Genomic DNA, 21021 nt, shown 5'->3' on the forward strand with positions numbered 1-21021 from the left:
GCGTACCTATGTATACACGCGTTCCATTTGCAGCAGATGTAGCAGGTATAACACAAAAATGCGATCAAGAAAAAAGAAAAATAGTTTTCAAAATCGATCTACGATTATTTTCAAGAAATAAAGTAAATCTTGGAATCAGGCGCGGCTCGTGTGTACGCATACGGAGGATATCGTATAAAAAGTATTAGAATAAATATGGAGTAAAATCAACTATAATGTTGCAATACAAGGCGTGGTATATATACTTGCGTATACATATACACGCACATATATATATATATATATATACACAAGATGATAACAAACACATTTTAAATAAATCATAAATTATAGTTTCTATAAAAAAATTATTACATATACATAGCCAATACCATCGTAATTTAATCAATATTCGAACAAAAAAAAATCAAAGAATCTTCTTATTCGAGATTGTCCATCATAGTCGAAAGTAACAAAAACGTTTCAAACGTTCGTGTCGGACGAAACACCCTATATATAAGTATAATATTGAATGAATAAAAAATTATTAAGTCCTTTCGAAAAAATCAATTACATATTACTCTTAGCTCATCGAATCAAATCGTTCTTCGAAGGTTTTCTTTTTCTCAAATTGGATTATATAAGAGGGTAAGTAATTTTGATTCACCCAGTATAATATATAGTATGTAAACACGTGAAAGAGATGATACAACGGAGTACAAACGCAAACTCTGGCGATACTACTCGGTAAACTCTCGCTTGCAACAGCTTATCTCGTGGCCCTTACGAGTAATTTCATTTATGGAATGATTTCTCAATGACGATCATCGATATACCTACGTGCGCTTTATTGCTTTTGAATCGAAACTCGTTACATAACGTTGTTCATATACGTTCATCATCGATTGAACTCACACACACACACACACACACACACACATCGTTGCTAATTTTGATAATTTTTGATTTCCCACACATACGTATGTATCTTCGTCTGCAAGATTTCAAACTAAATTTCTTTCTTCTACTTCTTTTTTTCTTTGTTGTTGTTGTTGTTGTTGTTGTTGTTTTTATGACTATATTGTATACAATGTTCTATTATTATTACTCGCTGTTGTAACAATGTCTACGTCACTCGTAGTTTGCGATCGATAAGAAAAGTAGAACATACGTGTATATGTACATAGTAGTAGCGATAGCAATGAGATTATTGATTGGTTCTTTAAGTTGATATATCGTTTTTTTTTTTTTTTTTTCATTTTCTCTTTTGTAATTATTGAAAGTTGATTCCTACACACGCATACGATATCGTGATATCAAAAGAGAGAGAGAGAGAGAGAGAGAGAGAGAAAGAGAGAGAGTTTTGTATTATTTATGTATAATATTATCTCTCATATGATATGTTATATAATTATTATTCCAAGTATCAAGTATTGTTATAGAAAAAAAATGTACGAGTAACGAAACGAGTTACGTGTCTCTCTCTCTCTCTCTCTCATTGACAAACTTTTCGATTAATCGATTAATTAAACTTTCCTGGACGTGTACGAACGTGCGTTCGAGCGATTTGACACTCCGTTCTGGTTACGTTGATATCTCGAGTAATGGCGGATATGATCGATCGATCGATCGAGAGGCCGACCCTCGTAATATTTCAACTTACGATATATCTATGTCTGTGAACACGAATAAAAAAAAGAAAAATGTAGAAAATAAGAAGAAAATATCATTCTCTCTCTCTCTCTCTCTCTCTCTCTCTCTGTCTTTCTCTCTCTCTTTTGTGATTGGTCGAATGATTGGACGAACAGATGGTACGTAAGTATGTATCTCGTTCGATAAACGGATTATGCGACGTTTATGTATTAATCCTTCTTATATTTCATCCATGTAAAATTAATTTATCTTTTATTTCCTCTCTTAATGTAGTCTCTATGGTAGTCTTCTTTTAAAATATTATTATTATACAATACATGTATACAATACATGAGTATATATATATATATATATATATGTATGCATGTATAGCTACAAATATAGAACACGTGATTGGTATGCAATAATAACACTTACGATGACTTTATTAGACGATCGAATTGAATCGATGATACCTTGTATTATCTCGTGTTATCGAAACGCGTTTCTGCATATCAACAGGTCTCTTTTCGAATCTATTAACATCATTCACGAATGTGTATATATATATATCGTACTCGAGATATACATATCCACATACTTTACGTTTAATCGATGACAATTTTAACCGATCGAAACTTTATACACTCGAGTGTTTTATATATTCCAAGTAATTTTCCTTCTCATTTTATTCGTTTAATGCATTATTATTAACAATAATTTTATTGAATAAATTACTGAATGAATGAATAAATCTAAAGATATAATCGTCTACGGATCTTTGTGAAAAGTAAAGATATCTATGAATCTTCGTGGATCTTCGAATCTTTAAATTTATATTTAACTAAAATGAATATAACTTCCTTTTTCTTCTTATAAATTCTGAGAGATTCATTTTCAAGTGTCCATACGATAAAAATGAAAAAATGAAAAAAAAGAAAAGAAATACACGACTAAAGAATCTAATAAATCGAAAACAGGTATAACTCTTTCGAAGAATATCTAATAATTACACGCATACGTATATTACGCATATTGAAAGATATAGCGAAGGGAGGAAGAAAAAAATAGAAAAAAAAAATAAAAAAAAAAAAAAAAACGATGTGGACGGTTTAATTTCAGCTCGGTTTACCTTCGTTCGTTCGTTTTAATAAAGTTTGATAACACGTTCGAGTTTATCATCGACGACTGACAGAGAGAGAGAAAAAGAGAGAGATAGGAAAGAGACACAAGGGGCAACCGCGTTAAAAAAGTACATATCGAACTGCTCGTAAACGTGTGCGTCGCCAGAACGTTCTCTTCTTTATCTATTATGTTTCCTACCGATAAAGGAGCACTCGCGTTAGAAGATAGACGTTGAGTCTAATGGCTACGGTGTTCTTAACTATTCCTCGCGTGGGAATACAAATCGACTACATTTATATATATTATATTATATATATATATATATATATATATATATATATTTATGTATGCATCTATATATATATATTTGTATGTATATATATATGTGTATTTATTTATCTATGCATATATATATATATATATATATATATATATAGAGAGAGAGAGAGAGAGAGATATTCTCTTCTTCGCATTTATTATTTTCTTTCACCTAGTTTTTTCTTCTTACTTTTCATTTCTTCTTCTTTCGATGTTATTACCAATCAATGTCGTCGTCTTCGATGTTGTTGTTGTTGTTGTTGTTGCTATGGTTATTGTCGCTGCTACGCTTATATTCTTCTTCGTACGATACGTATATCTATTTCTTAATTTATATTCGATTAAATTCAACGTTCTATTTAAAATTCTATTATATCATATAGATATGTTGTCGTAAATGAATTTTTGCGAGTATACGTAATTATTATAAAATTCTATATAAAATGGATTACAAACGAGACGACTTAAAAATTCTACGCTATCGTTATTAATCAATAGACAAAATAAAAGATACATCTATAGACGAACATTCGCAGAGAGAGTAAACATACGATTTAATACCGAAAGAGATCGTCGATCCTAAAAATCCGAAAGAGAAATATTAATAACACAAAAATAATAAAATATGCGACAACGTGATAAAAGAAGGGTGTATCTCATTAGACGCGTGACAGGGTTTTCGTTCCAATCTCCATTACGGTAAAAGAGAAAGAGATAGATAGACAGAGAAAAAAAAAGAGAAAGAAAGAAAGAAAGAAAGAAAGAAAGAAAGAAAGAGAAAGAGAGACGTTGGTTGTTGCACGTTGCTCCTTCGAGAATACCTAAAAATTTATGAAGCTTATTCGAGAAAATCCTTCGCTTGCTACGAGATTATGCAGTTAAAGAGACCAAGTGACAATAAACGAGAATCGAGATGAGAATATTTGAGAATCGCCGTGTCTCTCTTCTCTTCATGGAATGTCGATCGTACGGGGAGAACGAGGAAGAGAGAAAAAGAGAAGTATGAGAAGGATACCGGAATTAAATGAGTGTGAGAGGGAGAGAGAGAAAGGGAGACGAAAGATGGGGAAGAGAAAGGGAATGGAAGGGCGGTGTACGAGAGCGGCTTATTTCAATATTTTAAGCGCACTCCGGGGTATCACGCATACCACCGAGTGGACGGCTAATATTTGAAGCGGACCACAAACGCCGCCCTTTTGCACGAGGAATGAGAAAACGGTATAAAGAGAAAATGATGATAGCGAGTAAGTAGACGAGAAAGTCTCTCTCTTTCTCTTTCTCTTTCTCTCTTTCTCTCTCTCTCTGTATGTATATATATATATATATATATGAATGAATATATGTATGTATGGATTTGTTATGTGTGAAAAGAATGAGATAGATGAATAAGAAAGATTATAAGAGAAAGAGATAGATAGAGAGAAAGAGAGAGAAACGTAGTAGCATTAATAATGATAGAAAACGTACGTGTATGTGTATGAAAAAGAATGAGATAGATGAACGGGAAAGAGTATGAAATAGAGAGAGAGAGAGAGAGAAGAATGTAGTGGACATTAATAAACGATAGAAAACGTACATGTGAAAAAGAATGAGATACGTGAACAAGAAATAGTATGAAACAGAGAAAGAGAGATCTAACGAACATTAATAAATATGTATGATAGAAAATATATGCGTATGTTTCTACGAAAAAGAATTAGATGAATGAACGAGGAAGAGTATGGGATAAAAGATTGTTTAAAAAGATCGTTTATAAAAATACGTACTCTGTTGCGTCGAATTAAACGATTAATTCTATATTACTCGGGAGTAAATTATATATATACGTATTAACCAAACGAGAGTTTAAGACGAACTGAAGTTTAACACGACCTTCTCCTCTCTCTTACGAGTACAAAGGAATTGAGATATTATTTGTTTATTTATCGATACCTAGATCACATTGATTCTAAGAACGACGCGACCTAGAGAGACCGTGACTCATACGTATCGTCGCACAAAGATCGTACAGATTATTTATATCTCTTGAAAATTCCAACCCAATTTAACAACAATGAAACAATTGATAACAATCGTTAAAACGAAATATGAAATAATAGGTAGTAGTATGGGACATTTATAATAAGTCGAATTAAATAAAACTGGTTCGAATATCTCACGAGTGATAATATTCGAGCAGATTTTTAATTCTTCTTTTATCTTTTTCTTCCCTATAATCCTGTTATTAACATACTATTGTATGACGTTTTTTTTTTATGATTGAAATATGGAATATATATATATATATATATATATACACACGTACGCACGCACGCACACGTATTAAATCAAATTAAGATTTCTCTCATTTCTTTCTATTTATTTATTTATTTTTTTTTTTTCTTTTTTTAATGAAGAATTTAAAGAATGAAACGTACAAACGTGAGATCATAATATGAGAAATTTGCTACGGCGAGAAATATAAAAATGAAAGAGATAGTGATGAGATGAACAAATAAAATAAAAGAAAAGAGATGGACGATAAAACAAAGGAAAAAGAAAGATAAAAAAGAGAAGGAAGAAACTCGAGGTATGAATGTAGAAACAAATGATCCTCTCTCATTTCGGTCCATGATCTCTCTCTCTCTCTCTCTCTCTCTCTAAAAACAGGTTATGGGGGAAGGTGCGGCTCTTTCTTTATCACGAAGACCCGAAGATTGAGTCGAGCCAATCGCATCTGCGTTTTTCTTATCGTCTCGTTCGTCGCTCGCTTTATTTTAACATCGAGAAGCCGAATCGATCTGGCAAACCAATCGACCTATACAAGATCGCGGAAATGATCTTCCATGATCCAACTACCCCCACCATAGTCATCATCATTGCTATAACCAAGAAACCATACTCCATTTTGGTCTCTTCCAAGAATCAAAAAACATATATTCTTAATTTACATAATTTATTTAAAACTCTTTCTCTTTCTTTCTCTTTCTATCCATCTATCATCGTGTCATTAAAATTATTTCGATTAAAAGATCACCCACATGGGATGAGTCAAAGCTTTCTCGATCGTATAAAAACTCTGAGCCTTTTTTTTCTCAAGGACTCGTAGTTACGCTCGCAGTTTTACAAGTCGGCCTTGCAATAGTACAATCTCGAAATGAAATTGGACCGAATGGTTTGCAAAAATGAATGAATCAGAGAAAGAAGAAAAAAAAAAAAAGAAAAGAAAGAGAAGGAAGCGATTGAGAGAGTTGTCGCAGATTAAGCGATCGATTATTTTAGAGGGATAAAAAAAAAAAAGAAAATGAAAGAGAATTTTTAAAGAATGGAAAAAGAAAGAAATGAAAGAGGAATTAAATAATCGACAAGTCCGCGGAAACGAAAATAGAAAAAAACAAGATGACTGATCCGCCATTCGCGTTGGTTGGTCCACTGAAAAGAGAAAGAGAGAGAGAGAGAGAGAGAGAGAGAAAGAGAGAGAAAGATTATTTCGCGCACACATTCGGCTTTCGATCTTTGAAATTAAATATCCCCACCGTGGTGGAAATTTGAAACGATCCTTTAGTTTTCGTCCGGCGCTCTCCTACGGACGGACGTTGCACAAGAGAAGTTTGGAAGTCGTTTTTGCGTAATACGAAACGTCCTCTCCTACCGTATATTCCCTCTGCTTGGTATCGCTTTCGGTTTGTACCTTTCTCCTCTCCTCGTCGTAGGACCTTTAAGATTCTTCGGAACCGATCGTATACAATGTATGTACTATGTATACAATATATACGTATATACACACGTAGGAAAGAGAGAAGCTGCGATGAACGAAAATAAAGGAGAAGGGAGAGGAAAAAAAAGAGATGACTGATTTTTTGAACGAATAATTTTACATGTATGTATGTATGTATGTATGTATGTATGTATGTATGTATAAATGAATGAATGTATGATTGTATAGCTAGATACAAATAGTTGGATAAAAAAAAAAAAAGAAAGGATAGTTCTAAAAAAAGAAAAGAAAGAAAAAAGATTATCTCGTATCGAACAACGAATATTTCAATGATGATAAAACAAATCGAATTTATGCGTTTATGTTTATGAAATACAATTCTGTAATATTATGTAATCGAATAGAAATTGTTTTTCGTTCGATCGAGATAGAAAGAATGAAAGAAAGAAAGGGAAAAAGAAAAGAAAAGATGAGATGAGAAGAGAAGAGAAGAGAAGAGAAGAGAAGAGGACGAAACGATTCAAATGTACCGAGTTTTTAATTTTACTCTTTTAAATTAAAAAAAAAAAAAAAAAAAAAAAATCGTACATATTTATTATTATTATTTCTTTTTTTAAAGATAGATATATACGTAATATCGAAGAGGAATACGATCGAGTCTCGGAGTAGGGCCGGACCGATCCTGGCAGCACGTAATCGCTTAAAATAAGCTGCTTGACAATGAGACGGTCGCGATGAATGAGAGAAGGAGAGAAGATGAGGATAGGAAGAGGGAGCAGACGCAAAAAAAGGAAGAAGAAGGAAGAGGAGAAGGAGAGAGAGAGAGAGAGAAAGAGAGAGAGAGAGAGAGAGATACAAGCAACACTCGTTTTAATCCGTTGGCTCTCCGGACACATCCCAGCTGATTTGTTCCACCATCTTTGGAAGACGAAAGAGCGTCATCGAGATGCGTACAAATATCTATATATCCATCTCTCTTTCTTATTAAAAAATTACTTAATGTGTATGCAGATAATATACGGATATTATATACGCACTCTCTTTCTTATTAAAAAGTTACTTAATGAAAAACAGAAAGACAGAGAGAGAGAGAGTATTTTCGAATGACATTTGTCGCAAACGAGTAGACATCTTCTTTTCTTTCTTTTTTTTTTTTATTCCTTTGTTTCCTTTTTTTCTTTCTTTTTTTTTTTTTTTTTTTAACGATAAATTAGCGTATCACTTTTAGCATGCGAGTCATTGAACCACGAATAAGATAGGGAAGTTAAGATCTGGGTCACAGCCAAAAAAGATCTGGGTCGCAAGTGCGGATCTTTGAAATATTCAAATACTTCAACTATCTCTCTCGTTATCCTTATTTCCTTCTTTGTTCTTTATTTTTTCTTTATTTCTCTCTTTCTCTCTCTATCTGTCTTTTTTTTAATTCTCTTCCTTCCTTCCTTCCTTCCTTCCTTTATTTTTATTTTTATTTTTATTCTTATTTTCGTTGAATTTAAACGGAAGTTCATATCGAACTAGCTTTCACGCATCCATTTTCTTCTGTAACATTTAAAAAGATAAAAGAAAGACGAGGAAAGTAACTTTTGAGAATGAACAATCAAATTTTTAATTTTTATATCGTACCGGTGTAACTCCATTCTGTTTCTTTTTCTGTCTCTCTCTCTCTCTCTCTTTTTTTTTTTTTTTCGAAAGAATAAATAAAATATTTGTTAATCAATATCTAATAGAATGATTGTCATATTACTGTCGATAAATCGAAGATTAGAAATCCATAATGGAGATTGATAATCTTATTAATAAAGAAAAAAAAAAAAGAAAAAAGATATAAATCGTATAAAGATCGACGAAGAAGAAAAATGTTCATTAAAAAGTGACACGATGACGGACGTGCAAACAGGATTGACGGTAATGAAAGACGAGGGCAACATCCTCCTCGTCTGGCGGAGGAATTAGAAATTTTGATCGAATTAAAAGGAAAGAGAAATACATACGTACTTGCATATGTGTAAGTATTCTACGTACATAAGGAAAGTTACTAAAATAAACGAAGAAAAAGATAGTAGAAAGAGAGAGAGAGAGAGAGAGAGAGAGAGAGAGAGAGAGAGAGAGAGAGAGAGAGGAGGAAAGAGAAATGCTCGCGATAATAAGTGAATAAGGAAACGAGAAGGAAAGAGAGAGAGAGAGAGAAGTGTTAGAGGATTTAATTAATTATACGAAAGGTTGACAAAGATAGGATGATAGCGAACGTTTATATACATACAAGCACACACGTGTATGTAAAAAGAGCGATTTGCGAGAAATACACCTAAACTATTTTAGATTCACACCTATAAATATAAACAACATATACATACATACATCTATATATATATATATATATATATATATATACAGATACAAATACATATATAAGCGTAAAGCTAACCAAATAGGAATTTGTATTATCTACGTATAAATATATATATATATATTTGTTTTTCCCCATATATGTAATGACTTCCATCTACATGTAAACGAATATGTTCTTATATGCATATGCTTTATACGAGTCACATATATACGTATACGTAAAACTAACTAAATACGACGTGTGTACGTTTATCTCTCCGTACGAATATACCTAATATATGTATATGTGAGTGTACACCCGCGCGCCTGTATACGTAGGTTAATATCTCTGTCTCTTTCTCGCACTTTCTTCGGCCTCCGTGAAGTGGTTAATGGAACAATGGGAGGTGGAGACCTCGTGCTAACTCGAGGCCCCCGCAGTCAATGAATCTGCTGGCCTTTTCCCATGCCCGCGAGCACGAGAGAACGAACGCCTTCCCTCCTCCTCACTTTGCCACCACCATGTCTCTCTTTGCCTCTAGTCGATTTTATTAGCGTCTGACTCATTCTCCTTCTCTCTCTCTCTCTCTCTCTCTCTCTCTCTCTTTTTCTCTCTATTTCTCTTACTCTTTTTTGCACTCTATGAAACTTGCTTCAGAAACTTGCTTCAGATCGTCTATTTCGATTCTGTCTTAATGGACAAACTTCTCCAGGGACGAAAGATCCTTCGTACGCTTAATCTACTTTGATGATATCTTTTTTTTTTTTAATATATGCATATATATGTGTGTGTGCGTGTACGTTATTTTCCTCTTTGTCGTTTCCAATAACGAAGCAAATTTGTTCGCATTTAATCATATATTTTTTTTTTATAAATATGCCCGATTGCAGTCACAATTAAATATTAATCCTATCAGAAGTCTTATCCCGAAAATTAACGAATACTCCGAGAGAGAGAGAGAGAGAGAGAGAGAGAGAGAGAGAGAGAGAGAGAGAGAGAGAGAGAAAGGGAACGAGATAAAAAAATGTAAAAGAAAAAGAAGAAGAAAAAAAAGAAATGAAAAAGAGAACACAGGGTAAGAAAAAAAGAAGATAAAAGATTTCAGCCGAAGTAAAAGAATATTTTCTCACGAAGCTATTTACGAAAGCCGATTTATCGAGGGTGTAGACGATGGTACCAGAAAGAAAGAAAGAAAGAAAGAAAGAAAGAAAGAAAGAAAGAAAGAGAGAGAGAGAGAGAGAGAGAGAAAAATAAAATAAAAAAAAAAAAAAGGTGTCGGTGTCCTTTGAATATCTCCATAGTCTCATTATTTGCAAATCCGATAATCGTCCTCCTCGGTCGTGCCTCGAGCCAGAATCTTCGCTCCTTCTCGTTTTCGTTGCATATTTTCAACAAAATGGAGCAGGAAGATAAAGAAGAAAGATAGTGCGAAAAAAGAGAGAAAGAGAGAAAGAGAAAAAGAGAGCGAGAGAGAAGGAAAAGGAATTCGAGAAGCACGGAATCGCGTGCTGTTCCTCCCGGCGATATTCTTTTCGGCCAAAGAACGTTCTTTCTCGATGGTGTTAGTGTTTATTGGCGTTGGTGTTAGTGATGGCGCGACAGCGGCGCATTTAGACCACCAGGCCCTACACTTTCGATCCACCTTGGACGGCTTCTCCGCCCTTTCATCCACATCGGGCCCTACCTTTCTCCTCCACTCACGTCTTCTCCTTCATCGCTGTTTCCTTCTCTCTCTCTCTCTTCTTCTTCTTCTTCTTCTTCTTCTTTTCCTCATCCTCATCCTCCTCGTTCGGTAATTCCTGCGGGCGCATATTCTTCTTCGTCTTCGGCTTCTTCCGCCGCAGCTCTTCACCGACTCTACCTTTTCCTTCAATCAATGTATGGAGTATGGACGAAGGTCAAGGTTAGACGAGATCGATTATCAATTAGAATTATTCTTGAGACTTATTAGTTGTTGTTATGTTTATCATTGTTATCGTTATTTATATGGTTTTATTAATGTTTTATATCTGAATAAAACGTATCCTTGAAAGTTCGATCGATCTATGGAGGAGTGTGGATCATGGTCGAGGTTACATGAAAAACTTTAGTTATAATCGTTTTGCATATTTCATTATTTTGGTTCATATGTTCTTTATATATACATAAATGAGACAGCGTTTAGCATCCTTTTACAAGAGATTCTACATCCAGCGAGAAAAGGCATTCCGTTCTTTGCATGTAACTACACCTTGGCATCTCTCTCTCTCTCTCTCTCTCTCTCTTTCTTTCTCTCTGAATTTCTCTCGTTCTTTGCCGAAAGCGATTCGTGGAAAGAAGTAAGAGTAAGACTTATTTGGTCAGTTCATTTACGTCTCCTCCCTTAAGTTCGAATTCCCTGAGACTACCGTCTTGTTTCAACGAGAGAAACGATACTTCTCTCTCTTTCTTATTTTTTGTATTTTCATACGAAGCATCCACACAATTTGTACAGAAGAAAAGATCAAGATAAAAAAAAATACGAGAGAAGTGAAACAAATATTACAAAGTTTACAAAAAAGCTCGTCGAAATCGATGGGGTAATTTATCTTACGAAGAAATTTACGAAAATGTTTCGAATACGATCTTTCGAACGATAGATTACGATATATTTGTTTACTAGTTTGCAAGGAAACGTAAGAAGGATGTTGAGATATTGACAAAAAGTAAAGGAAAAATTAATCCACGTTTAATTTTTCTCTATCGTTCGATCCTAACGTAGATTTAGATAGTCTGATTTATCGTTGGATCTTATCGATCTTATTTTATTACGATACAGAGTGTTATAATTTTAATAAGGATCGTTTCATGCAAAATTCAGATGATCGATCTCGAAAACGAATCTTATTATTCGGTGATTCTATATTATCTATGTCTATTTCTTTCCCTCTCATAAAAAAAAAAATAGAGAGAGGGAGAGAGAAAGGGGGAGAGAGAGAGAGAGAGAGAGAGAGAGAGAGAGCGAAAGAGTCTATGGAGGATGGCAATATAACTCGAAGTAGGTATGTGAATAAAGTAATCATATCATTGTTATCCCGCTACATGAAGCTCACGCTGATCTGAATGCACCGGAAACGAGCATAAACGAGAGTTCGTGAATGTTAGAGAAAGAAAACACGAACTTGAGGATCCTGTTTATTCATCGAGAATATCACAGGATCAAGGGATTCACCTGATGATTACCAGTTATCTCTATTTATCTCGAACGAGTATTATATATGACTATATAATAATAATAAAAAAAGAAACAATATTTCTTTTAGAAATATTTTCTTTTAAAAACATTTTAATTCAGATTAAATCATCTATAATAAATAAATAAATAAATAAATAAATAAATATATATGCGTGTGTGTGTCGATTAAAAGAATATTATGAATCGATAATTATCACGTGTCAGAAATCAGCTGACGTTTGAATTACCTTCTACGAACTCTCGACGATTCAAATGTCAGCTGATCTGATATTGTTCAAATGTCAGTCTTGATAATCAATAAAGAAAAAGAAAAAAAAAGAAAAAATAATGAGCGAATTTTATTAAAAAATTTTTATGGCCACGAGTCGAAAAGTGAGAGATCGAAAATCGGTTTCTCTCGAAGAACCGATCGAGAAAGATCAAGCGAAAGAGAGAGAGAGAGAGAGAGAGAGAGAGAGAGAGAATTTGGGTCCAGGCGTTTCCAGCATAGAATCTGAAACTCGATCCGGAGAATTCGGGGCCAGTACGATCGAAGCAAAAAGAAGGCCCGATATATCCTTTGATCCTACGAAGGAGCCGTTCTATATCTCTCTCTCTCTCTCTTTCTCTTTTACTCTCCCTTTACTCCCCCCGTTGTTCCTCCAGCACACACCATTCGTTGCAAGAGCTTTTGGGAAGGAAGAAGGACCTCCCTGGACTGTGGCTACCTCCATGGAGGTCCCGTTCTCCTTACCCCTCCTTCTTTCATCAGCGAAGAGAAGGAAAGAATCCTTATCCTACACTCTCTCTCTCTCTCTCTCTCTCTCTCTCTGTCTCTCTCTTTCTTATTCTATCTCTATCTCTCTCAAAACTATAGTAATAGTATTAGTACGGTGCACAGTCTACCATGATACCACATGTACGATGGTATTGGTGACAATGTTGATATCACTACGCGAAGATGAGAGTGTAAAATAATATATATACATATGTGTGTATATATGTACTTATATACGTATATGTATTAGTGAGCTTTCGAAGAGAGGACAAGGTCTCCTTTTACTCTCTCAGAAGAGTGCCGGTTCCTTTTCTCGCCACCACACCTACAATCACGTGCACGCACGCGAACGCACACACACAAATTTATACACATTTATTAGTATTAGTTCCTATAGAAACGTGTATAGATCTCGCGTATAGACCTCGTGTACTACAACTACAGATCCGTGCAAACCCCATGGGCCTGTAGAACCGCATTCCACGGCGGCTTCATGGATGTGGGCCCGACGAACAGCAGGAGGAGAAGGAGAAAAAGGAGGAGGAGGAAGAGGAGGAAGAGAAGGATGTTGGAAGGGTCTGAAAGAAAGAGAAAGAGTGTGTCGTGTGTAACCGCCTCTGGCTGTGTGTGTGTACGTTAGAAAGAGAGGGAGAATAACTCGATAAAGCGAACGGGGTCCTTCTAATTAAAATGAGTTCCGCCGTGGTTCCTCGTGTGTCTGTCTGTCTGTATCTCTCTCTCTCTTTCTCTCTCTCTCTCTCTTTCTTTCTCATTCTTTCGTCTCAAGCTATTTATCTCTCTCTCTCTCTCTCTTTCTCTCTCTTTTTTTATCTTATTACGAGTACATGTACCGTATCTTACCTTTCTCTCTCGCTCTCCTTCCTTCTCATCCCCCTTACAACCCACCCCATTTTACTCCTCTCTCACCATTTTACATTCTCGATGTGTGTTACGTAGCATTGATCGATGCATTTTTCCTGGTTGAGACGCGCCGATATTAAGGGAGTACTGCTTTTCTTTTTACGCCCAGAAAAATGAAGTTATGGAGAACATTAAATTTTTGATGCTCGAGGGCTCGATCCAAAGGATCGAAGGTATCGATCGATTCTGTCGATCGATAAGATCGATAAAAATGTCCCGCTCTAAATCTCCCTTAACGTTATTCGGTTTTATTATTCTCTCTGTTTTTCTTCCGATAAATTATATATATATATATATATATATATATATATCTCGCAGAGTTTTTGTTCGTCTTTGAAATTAAAGAAATTATGACGGTGTAATTTTTTTCCCCGTTGTTACTTAATTTAATATTTAAAGCGCGTCCACCTTTGATAGATATTATTATATCGGGTGCCTGTGTTTTCCTTTTCTTTTCTTTTTTTGTAATTTTTACAAAATATTTGTTATTTTATAATTCTTTATAAGATCATTTAACTACGAACACACGTTTCGTTTTCTCTTCATTCGTATCAACGACTTGATGTTTTGCCGAATAAATTTAACGACTCGTGGTAATACAAATTTTACGATAAATAATTTTCTTTATTCGGGACAAGAAGAGAAAGAAAAGAAAACATGGAATTATAGAGGATCGAAGGATCGACAATTTTAACTAACGAGTTATGTAACAACGAACGGTGTTTCTCATAACGAATCGTCGGCCATCGTTTTATACTAAAATTCTTAAAACGATCTCTCGCTCGCTCGATTGGTGGTCCTTTCGATTGATCGATCGGCCTTCGACGTTCCCGTACTTAAAAATAAAAAATAAAAAAATTATTAAAACATAAAACATACGTATGCATGCACGCACGAAGGAGAAGGATCGTACTTCGACGTTTCCGAATTTAAAAGGAAAAAAAAAAAAAAAAAGAAAAGAAAATAATAAAAAGACATATAAAGAATGACATCTTACCGGACGAGATGAGATACAAACAATAAAAAAATAAATAACTAAGAAACTTAATACGCACTTTACGTACATTTACACGCGTATAGAAGACGATCGTACGATTCGACGTGTTTCCAAATTAAAAAGAAAAAAGAAAAAAAAAGAAAAAGAAAAAAGTGATCTCGAGTGCGCTGATCGAGAGATGATGTATATAATAATAAAATAACAAATAAATAAGTAAATAAATAAATAAAAAAAAAAACAAACCATACATACATACATACATACAAACAAACAAACAAACAAACAAACATAGAGGGTCCAAGAGAACGATTGCACTACGACGGGTTTTCGAATTTAAAAAATAAAAATTATAAAAAGAGATCTCTTGTGAGAGACCCGAACAAGATGAGATATAAACAATAAAATACACACGTATAAGGGCGGAGAGGAGGGGGAGGGGTGCATATGCGGAGACATGCAAAAGAAAAGAAACGAGTCGAGTACGATACTCTCGCTTATCTCTTGCGAAAGAGATAGCTCTCTTCTTCTTCTTCTTCTTCTTCTTCGTCTTCGTCTTCGTCTTCTTCGTCTTCTTCTTCTTCGGATACGCGTACTCGACGTTTCTCACGGTGATAATTATCACCGAGGCTTGAGAGAAAAAAATAAAGGAAGACGAAGAAGACGAAGAAGACGAAGCAGAAGAGGAAGAAGAGGAAGAAGAGGAAGAAGAAGATGGAGATGAAAAAAAGGAAGGGAAAAAAAAGAAGAAAAAAAAAAAGAAAAGAAAAGGAAAGGACGAGTACACTTGCGTGAGTGCACGTTCGAGTTTGCACCTATCTTCTCTCCCTCCTTCTATCTTTCTCTTTCTCTTGCTCTTTTTCTTTCTCTTTCTCTCTCTTTCTCTCTTTTTAGAGGTCGCCGATAACAAGTGATCGTTGTTGCGTTGTATGTAGGTACGAACGCGCAAGATATAAGGCGCGACTCGCGGAGGGCGGCGAAAGGAGATACAGAGAGAGAGAGAGAGAGAGAGAGAGAGAGAGAGAGAGAGAGAGAGAGAGAAAGAGAGTGAGAGAATGCTGCTGCATCATTCTCGATCTTCGAGAGTGACGTGCGACTTGCGTACAAGATGCAACGGAGATTCCGATTAAGTGCCTGCAACTTTGATGCAAGTGCTCGAGGCTTTTGGGGCGTTCACGTCCTCGCGAACGACTCGAAATATAAATAAAAATAATAATAATGAAGAAAAAAAAGAAAATCTTTTCCTTCTTTTTCCCTCCATTTCTCTATCCATTTTCCCTATCCTTTCTTTTTACTTTTAAATCGAGGGTGTTCTCTTTAAGGATGTTTTCTTTTTTCTTTTTCTTTCTTTTTTTTTTTTTTATTATGAAGAGATAATGGGACGAAGGGAGAAGGAATATTTATGCATTTTAGAAATTAAGGTAAAAATTAGAAAAGATTAGTTGGATTAAGAGTATAGATATGAACTTATGAAATCAGTAAGATAACTTGGTAAAGAGTAGACTATGATAAAGTAGAAATTATAAAAGAGAGAAAGAGAGAGGGAGAGAGAGAGGGAGAGAGAGAGAGAGAGAGAGAGAGAATGTTTACTATAATAAAAGTAGACAAACTATGTCTATAAAGATTAGAACAGCACTTGGAATTAAACATAAAAGTACGATATGGAATGAAGATAAATTAAATAAACTAATCGCGTCTGAGATACAAAGTGCAAACAACAGAAAAAATCGTATCATAAATACCGGCTAATATTCTTTTTGTCCTTTTTCTTTCCAGATCGTAAAACTGGAGGCTTAAACGGTACGAGCTAAAAACGTCGCGAGAAGAAGTAAATCGATTAAATGAAAAAGAATCATTTAAGAACCTTCAGATCGACTTAGAATCTTTTGCATCGTTTACAAGCCGTAGGAAGAACTTTAAAAGTCACGCGTGAATCTAAACGATTAAATAAAAAAAAAAAAAAAAAAAAAAAAAAAAAAAAAAAAAAAAAAAAAGTCTAATCCAAACGATTACATTACGAAAGAACAATATATGCGAAAGAAAAGAAAAAGGAAGAAAGAAAAAAAAAAAAACTCTTTGCAAGTAAAACTAATCGTAAATAAAATAAACGGAGAGAACAAATCGTAAAATGAAATATGCGTTAAAGGAGAATGAGACAGAAACAGAAACAGAAATAGAGACAGACAGACAGACAGACAGAAAGAAAGAGACAGAGAGAGAGAGAGAGAGAGAGAGAGAGAGAGAGAGAGAGAGAGAGAGAGAGAGAGAGAGAGAGAGGGAGAGAAAGAGACAGAGAGATAAGTGCAATAACCTGTGAAGGTATAACGAGATACTCTAACGAGGATTAATATCAATAGGTTTGTTTATTTTGGCGAGTAGCAAGAAGAAATAGCAGGTGTCCTTCGAAAAATGAACAAAATAAAGAAGAGAAGCAAAGAGAGAAAAAGACAGACAGAAAGAGAGAGAGAGAGAGAGAGAGAGAGAGAGAAAGTTCGAATCACGCTTACCGCCCTTTACTCGCGCCGTTTCGCGAGTAGGGCATTTTACACGAGAGGCCAAGCCTGAATAAATTAAATCCTTACCTGGAATCCGTTAACAACCTGTACCTTCTTTCCGACTACGCACATCTTTTAAAGCGGCTTTTCGTACTCTCTCTCTCTCTCTCTCTCTCTCTCTCTCTCTCTCTCTCTCTCTCTTTTATACGCATACACACGCGAGTTCGCGCGCACTTTCTATCTCTATCTCTTTCTTCCTTTCTCTCAACTCATCTTCCCTTTCTTTCTCTTTCCCTTCATTTCTCATACTTTCTTTCTTTCTCTCTCTTACTCTTACTCTTTTCGTATTTCTCTTATACTCTCTCTCTTTTTTCTGTCAAATTCATCTCCCCTCTTTTTCCTCTCTCTTGACCCCTCATAATCGTCGAAATCAAAAGGAAACGAATAACAATATCCATGAAAAGTCAAAGAATAATTACTTGAAACATTACTTTTCAAAATAGAAACGATACAATCGGTAGATCGATCGGAAGAAACGATTGGAAAGATCGTCGATGACTTTTCGAGCACCCTGTACACGCGTTCCTTACGTCGTACCTACTGGTTAACGTTCACGTATATATACATATATACATACACTTTCATCCATCCATCCATACATACATACATACATACATATACCTACATATCATATACATACATACGTGAACGCATACAGTGAAAATAAAACGTACACAAAACCGTACCGCATACCTTTCCCTCCTCCTTCTTGTCTCAACCTAAACTACCTCCACCTCCTCCTTCTTCTCCTCCTCCTCTTCCTCCTCCTCCTCCTCGTCATCCTCTTTCTCTTCCTTCTTCTTCTTCTTCTTCTTCTTCTTCTTTAACTTCGTTCGTTCTCTTCCAACCCCATACCAATGCCGCCACCGCCTACCACTCTTTCTCTTTCTCTCTCTCTCTCTTTCTCTCTCTCTCTTTCTCTCTCTCTCTCGACGTACCAGCAGACCTTTAATCCAATATGTGTATAAGCGTTGCCCTTTAAAGCACACGGGGAAGAAGCCAAGCGTGCCCTTTTTTTCTCCGTATACCTTGGAAACCGCTTCCTTTCGATTCTCGCCAACTCACTTACAAGTGTAAGTACCTATGTATATATGTATGTACGTATGCATTCATGTATGTATGTATGTATGTATGTATGTATGTACAAGGGTTAAACGATCTTTGATTCGCGCGAATTCGCTTGGATATGAAATTGTCCGACCCTTACAACGAGATCTCGTTAAATCCAATGATTTTGGAAACGTATATTTGATATATTTGCATAATTGTAAATACTCCGAAGATATTTTTCATTGATTCATAATTAATACGTATGGGAATTTGTACTGTAGATCTCCAAGTATGTAATAAATATTATATCGACATACCATATATATATATATATATATATATATATATATTTAATAAATATTCTAATTCTAATATAAATTATATATAATATAATATCTCTCTGGATTAAATGTAGAAAATATATGTAAATGTTTTGTCTTTTCGTTTTTTTTTTTTTTCACGAAATAAAAATATTATTAAAAATTTATTTTTATATATATATATATATACATAATATGCCTACGTATTTTGATGTACATACGGACTTATATATGTAATGACGATCACATTCGTTAACAACTATTTTAAGAACAAACTCATATCGCGTCTGGATGTCAATGCTAAATTATTATCAGGCAGGCGCATCCGTGTCAGCAAGCACCGACCAACGACCGGACACGATTCGTAATAATATTCTCAAGGACGTAGCAGATAAGAATATACATACAAACATACATAAATACGTATATAGATATTTTCTCGTTGGGTCGAACGTTAACGAGAACACGAAAAATTTCAATCTTTTTCTCTTTCTCTCTTTCTCTCTTTCTGGATATGGACCCAATCGCTGGAGGATGCACGAGAGAACGAACTCGTTTCAAACTCAAATATTTCGTGATAAAAAGAAAGAGAGAAAAAGAAAGAACGAGGGAAAGAGAGAGAGAGAGAGAGAGAGAGAGGGAAAGAATGAAAAAAACAAAAAAAAAAACAGATTCAGATAAGAATTTCGAGGAAGATCGACGAACGATCTATTAAAGTTACTGGATATGAAGAAAAGAAAAAAAAAAAAAAAGAGAAAGAAAGAATGAGAATGAGAAATTTATGGTGTTGACCTATGTGGAAAATATAAGCCCTTAAAATTTATCACATAAGGCTATCGCATAAACAAACAAAATTACACGCTATCATGGATGAAATTTCATCGAATTATGTATATTATTGTAGATATATAACATGTATATACATATATATCTAAGAACATTGTCACAATGATTAGAATTTTCTAACCGGACTAATAGTATTATTTGAAAACAGATACGAGATAGTATTATACGAAACATGATGAAATATTTAAATACCTTTCAAACGACTGAAATTGACCTCTATTAATTTCTTTACGACGAATAACGAAATTGATCCAGATAAAACAAATCTGACACAAGATCTTTGTAATTCGACATGAAAAAAACACGAATCGAAAGAAGAAGAAGAAGAAGAAGAAGAAGAAGAAGAATTAACAAATATTTACGGAACGAATTAAAATTCATACATGGACATACATATATGTATGCCGAAAATAAATTGAGTATACAATTAAACAAACGAAAAGGAAAAAAGAGAGAAAACGCACACCCACGCGCGTACGCACAAAAGAAAAGAAAGAACAAAAAGAAAGAAAGAAAAAAAGAAAGAAACTGTAAGAAGAGAAATAAGATAATTTAGAAAGAAACGGTAAAATGATAACAATAAGGAAGTTGAATGATAGCCGAATACCGTAAAGAAACGAGACCGAGCAAGAACGTGAATAAAAAAGAGTGAGTAAAAGAGAGAAAGAGATACGGAGAAAAAGACAGACAAAGAGAGAGAGAGAAAGAGAGAGAGAAAGAGAGAGAGAGAAAGAAAGAGATAGTGGGATTTGGATGGGTGCGAGGGTTGGGGGCCCACTTTTGGTCCTCGCTTTTGCCCACCGCCTGAGCCGCCTTGAAAAACACAACGGAGGCCTCCGACACAGAAAGTTGTGTGCACCAGGCTCGGCCGTGATCCCTTCGTGCCTTGGGAACGACGGCACCATGGCGCAGCATCCTTTAATATCTCTCGCCGGCCTCTTCTCTCTTTCTCTGTCTTTCTCTCTCTTTCTTTCTGTTCTTCTCTTCTTCTCTTTCTCCTCCCCACCGAGTACTCTCGATAGCATCTTGATGGAATGCCTGCGGGGTAGGTACCTGCCGCATCGTCGGGCCCCCAACTCGCTTGCTCGCTCGTGCTTTCGCACTCTCCTTCTTTTTCATCTTATCTATCTCTTTCTCTCTCTTTCTTTCTTTCTTTCTTTCTTTCTTTCTTTCTCTTTGTCTCTCCTCCTTTTCGAACATACCACCCTTCCAATTTCAATCCTACTTGCTTCGAGATATCTCAGCGAATTTCTTTTTTCTTTTATACGATTCTCGTTTTAGAAT

At 35.0% G+C, this 21021-nt stretch overlaps 2 long non-coding RNA genes across 2 annotated transcripts in view; one reads left to right on the plus strand and one right to left on the minus strand.

Annotated features, from left to right (window-relative positions):
• Nucleotides 1-7783, plus strand: part of LOC122634353 — an 11854-nt gene extending 4071 nt beyond the window's left edge. Inside the window, exon 2 of the long non-coding RNA XR_006328370.1 lies at nt 7375-7783. This is a non-coding gene — a long non-coding RNA (uncharacterized LOC122634353). The remainder of the gene's footprint in view (nt 1-7374) is intronic.
• The window catches only part of LOC122634354, a 73530-nt gene that overhangs the window by 27858 nt on the left and 24651 nt on the right, over nt 1-21021 (minus strand). The window lies entirely within an intron of this gene.

This window comes from Vespula pensylvanica, chromosome 14 (assembly GCF_014466175.1).
Source record: "Vespula pensylvanica isolate Volc-1 chromosome 14, ASM1446617v1, whole genome shotgun sequence".
In the NCBI taxonomy this organism is placed as follows: Eukaryota; Metazoa; Arthropoda; class Insecta; order Hymenoptera; family Vespidae; genus Vespula; species Vespula pensylvanica.